The sequence below is a fragment of the Hibiscus syriacus genome, unplaced genomic scaffold, assembly GCF_006381635.1.
Source record: "Hibiscus syriacus cultivar Baekdansim isolate YM2019G1 unplaced genomic scaffold, ASM638163v2 tig00110342_pilon, whole genome shotgun sequence".
Lineage (NCBI taxonomy): Eukaryota > Viridiplantae > Streptophyta > Magnoliopsida > Malvales > Malvaceae > Hibiscus > Hibiscus syriacus.
In genome coordinates this window covers 175987-181177 of record NW_024062693.1, presented here as the reverse complement: position 1 = coordinate 181177, position 5191 = coordinate 175987, and the positions used below count along the sequence as shown (strand labels likewise).

Genomic DNA, 5191 nt, shown 5'->3' with positions numbered 1-5191 from the left:
TGACACAGTAAAGTTATGTGATTTTTTTAGCATTCAGGTGTCGGTTGCGTTACAGAGTTCGACACTTGACATCTCAACCCCATCCTTTTCGATAAGAATATTACTTCAACTATTCCAGTCCTGCTTTTTAATTATATTATATTTTATGGCATAGGATTTTTTTTTTTATATCGGAAAAGAGGGAAGGAGACATGTTGAGGGTAATATAAGTTAGTTTTACTGTGCGACATTTTAATATAAAATTAAAATAAAATGTTATTGATTTTGTTATTATTTAAATAATAAATTGGTAAAAAATTATTTAAAAAATTATTATTTTTATATAAAATATTTTTTTTAATATTTTCGATAAAAGTGTCCAACAATAACAAAATCGATAGAAAAAATAACAAAATCAGTAACGCTTTTTCAAATCTGATAAAACGACAAAAAATAACAAAATCGATAAAAATATTAATATTTCTAGTATTTTTTATCAATTTTATTATTTAAATAATAATAAAATTAATAGCGCATTTTTTTAACAATGTATTAAATCTGTCGCATGTGAGCATTTCCGGTAATCTCAAAGCAACCTTTGTCTAATATCTTTGGCTTGTAAAAATTTTACTTTTTTGTCAAATTATAGTTTGGTCCTTGTAATCTACTTGTTTTAAAATTCTAGTTCTTCTTTTTAACTGATAAATTTTAGGGGTAAAAAAAGGATACAATTGTAATCATAGGGACCGATAATTATGAATAGCTTATATTAAAATCGCTACAAGTTAATGAAATTAAACATTTTATTTTATAGTTAATATTAAATGTTATTTGTCAAATCATTTATGTTTATATTTAATAGTATATTTATAATATATTTTTCAAAACCTTTCCACTGTGATTCTTTTAATTGAAGAGCAATTAAATTTTAAATTGATAAAAAATTTATTGAGTTATTTTAGTGATAAAAATCAGTGTTATTTTTTTTAAAGAATTCACATTTAAATAGTTGCGTATGTGAAGTGTATACACATTATTAATTATTAAGAAATATTTTAAATAAATATTACCATATAATTATCATAAATTATTAGGTAAAGTGCATAAATGGTCCCTGATTATAGGATATTATTTTTTTGAATCTCTCGATCATTAAAAGCTACAAAATGATCCTCGACTACAAGTCACTACTTTATTGAGTCCCTCAACTATTAAAATTTACAAAATGATCACCTGACTATTCATATATTCCAAACTCATTATTTTTCATTAAAAGATTGACGTTCCTTTGTGCTTGACTTTAACCTTTTAACTAAGATATGATAAAAGATGAGCTCAAAATCTCTAACGATTATGTAGTTCAAACGGTTCTGGGATCGAATTTCATCATATCCCAATTAACAGGTTAACGTTCAGCTTGGACGATCATTAAATTTAAAAAAAAATTACGAGTTTAAAATATATGAATAGTAGGATGACTATTTTGTAACTTTTAATAGTCGATGAACTAATCAAAGCATCACCTTATAATAAGAGGATTATTTTGAAAATTTTAATAGTTAATGACTTAACAAAGTAAGATATTATAATCAAATTACCATTTATGTATTTTACCTTAATTTGTTTGAATAATTGATTTATAGATAAATTTAAATAATCAAATTATAATATTGATTTAGATAATTATGAAATCCGAGAGCCATCGTGTTATATTCCGCAAACCCCACAACAAAGAAAATTTAAAGATCAATATGGATCGATTTAAGTGATAAATAATTTAATATCACTTCAATAATATCATAAATTTAAATTTTTATGTATATAAAAAATATCAACTAAGAAATTTATCCATATAAGAGACTCTAGAAGAAGAAAAAAAAAATATCTAAATGACTCCACCGGCACGTGGCAATGGAAAGGTTCAGTACTTCACTTGGTTTGAATGGCAGGTGAAAGTATCCTACTTTCACCAATGAACAACTCAATCACTGAGATAACAAGGAATTGCGTGTCAGTTGAGAGATTCGAAGATTGCTTCACTAATTTAATTTCTTAGGGGTTTTCTCAGATGAAAAGGGAAAAAAGTTTAACCCAAAATGTCCAGAAATGGAGATCCAGAGGGCGGGGAGCCACAGCCGCCGGGACCGTCTTCGAGCGCCAGGGTAAGGCCGGGACCCGACCCGTTACTGGTGGTGTGCCGATGCTTTAGCGTTATAACCTCTCTATCTTCGATTCTCTGCATTGCCGTCAATATTCTCTCTGCTGTTCGATCTTTCAAGAATGGATCCGATGTATGAATAATTTATCTGTTTTTTTTCCTTTTTCTATTTAATAAAATTTGACCCTTCTCTATCCCTAATATTAGGTTTTTGATGGGATTTTCCGATGTTACGCGGTTGTAATTGCTTTCTTTGTGGTTCTGGCGGAAACAGAATGGGGATTCATAATCAAGTTCTGGAAGGTTAGGGTTTTTTCTTTTTGGGAAAGGGAATCTATATCCTTGAAGATGATATGGTATTTAATTTCAGATAAATCAACAAATGATGATTTTTTTAACCCTAAAAATGCAGGTTTTGGAGTACTGAGCTGGTAGGGGTATGCTTCAAATCTTGTATGTCTTATATTGCAGTAAGATTTTTTTTGTTTCTCCTCCTATGATACCAATTTTTACTCTGCAATAATACTTAATTTTACAATTTTTTTGTTGAATAATCACACCTTTTAATTTCTTCTTTCTAACTTTTCTGTTTTTCACTTCAGTGTAGCAGTTATGACGAGAGCTTTTCCTGATTATTCGAAAAGGCAACAGGATATTGTTCTTCTTCAGAACATAGCGAGCTATCTGCTCCTTGCTTACGGTGTAGTCTATGTTTTTTCGGTAAGATAATGAACCTATCGTCCTATGTTGCCATGAAAATTTCTAGGCTAAATCAACTGAAGGTTGAAAGAATACCGGCCAAGATTATCAATCATAATAATTCAACTGAATTACAGATTTACCGTTTCTTTTTTCTTTAATCTTGTGTTCCAAGCGTGGTTTGAGTTTCTTGGTGTCTATCTATTGGCTAATTGTTTTGACATTTATTGTAGTTTAGGGTTATGTTACTCAAATTAGGATGCAAGTGTTGTGCTGGATACAGGTTTGTGTCTAACATGGGTATGTTTGAATTTTTCTAAGTTTTTCCCATGTCCTTGGAGGATCATGTCCTCCATGTCTGAAAATAGTCCAACATGGGCATCGTACATGAGTGGTTCAAGGAAAAAAATGAAGAATTGGAGTAACATAGGCGGTGGCGGATCCATAAATATTTTTCAGGGTGGGCACATATGTATAAATAATAAAAAAAATTCGTATCTGGCATACATAAATAAAATTTCAGAGTGGGCTCCTTCAGTAAAGTGAACAACTAGTATAAAGAAATTACAGGGTGGGTACATTCAGTAAAATAAACAACTAGTATAAAGAAATTCGGACTCCAGGGTGGGCACATGCATCCGAACATAGGTTTAAGGTTATTATCCACTTTCATGTCATGAAAAATATAGTTTGGTCCAATTCTTATCAATATATATATATATAGTTTTGGGGTGGAAATGAGGCAGGGGGTTCAGAGCTGTGGCTTGAGTTGAATTTATGTCTACTACTTGATTGTATCAATGATTTCTCAGGGACTCTTATGCATTGGCTTGCTCAAACGTTCACGCCAGGAAAAGGAAATTGCAAGGGAACAAGCAGTTAGAGATCTGGAGGTAAGCGATGAGAGTTCATATTCGGCCTATTGGTTTACATCATGCTTTGATGATTAGTTTTTATGTATTCTTTTGTTTGATCAATCGAGGTATAGTCATAATGTGAACGTCTTTCTGGGATCCAAACTTCTCCTACCACATTAACTCAAGTGTTCTTAAGTTGACACACATGAACTGCAAGAACACTCTTGCACTTCATCACTAGTGATTGTTGATACGCTATTGAATTCAAGAAAAATCAACGCATTAATTACGTGACATTGGCTAACGTGACATTCGATATTTTTCTATTTGGTATTGATTTATATGCATTACAGTTTCATACCACGAAAGTATCATAATTGTGAATTAATTTTATCGTCAAACAAGGCCTTTTTTGTTTTCTAAAACAAATAAAAAGAAAATACGTTAATCTCATCGACTTTGATGTGCAGGAATTGGAGAGACGAAGAGAAGAACTTGAACAAATGCTGTTGACAGAAAGGGGATGAAGGTGTGTGATTAAGTAAATGAACCATGGGACATCTTGATCCTGTTGTGTGTTAAAGTTTTTCTTCCCAAGATGCTTCATTGTATTATTCACTAATGCTTTCTTCAAGTAGGAGACTTAGAAACAGCATTTCCCGTTGAAATTCTTTCGGATTGCATATAGAATATTTTTCAAACTTTTCTAATTCAGAGCCTTCATTTTGTCTTCTCGTCTTGTATTTATACATGTGTATATTAGTAATCGTTGTCCTTTGTTTGTTGACAATTACAACGAATCTTTATAGTTTCCAATGTGTTAATATTACATATGTATGTTTTTAATTATATATGCTTATCACTTTATTTTAAGTATTATCATATGCTTATTTCAACATGATACTTGAATTTGTAGATTTTTCATTTGTGCAACATTTTGTTTTACATTTGTGATCCAACGTCAATTTTAATGGGTTTTTTTGCCCAATACCTCAAGCGAGTAAATTATTTAGGGTATTGGGTATACCCAGAGTTTATTTTGGGGAATACGACATTTTCTACAATGCACCCTGAACTCGTCACTTCTAGGTGACAAGTTTCGTCGGATATTATTTTTTAAATGATCATCGCATAGAGGGCCCCACGTGAGTCGTTATTTTAGTATTAATAGGACTTCATATTGAGGTGATGAGTTATTAAAAATATTTTTATAAAAAATTAAAATGAAAATAAAATTTATAAATTAAAAAAATAAAAATCGTCACCTCGACGTGACTAGTCATTCAACTTCAAAAATATTAGTCGTTTTCTAGTCGTTGGTCAACGGGCAGATAGGGTAACATCAGCAACAGTCACTTAGAATTCATCACCTTGAAGTGAAGAGTTAGGTCGAGTAAAATTTAAAACAAATTATATTTAAAAGAAAATTAATTTTATTTATATTTTAAAACATACAAAGTAAATAAATAATGGCAAAAATTAAATTAATTATAAAAGA

At 30.5% G+C, this 5191-nt stretch overlaps 1 pseudogene; it reads left to right on the top strand.

Annotated features, from left to right (window-relative positions):
• The first annotated feature begins 2018 nt into the window (after positions 1-2018).
• LOC120120578 lies at positions 2019-4422 on the top strand (annotated as a pseudogene).
• Positions 4423-5191: the final 769 nt, after the last annotated feature.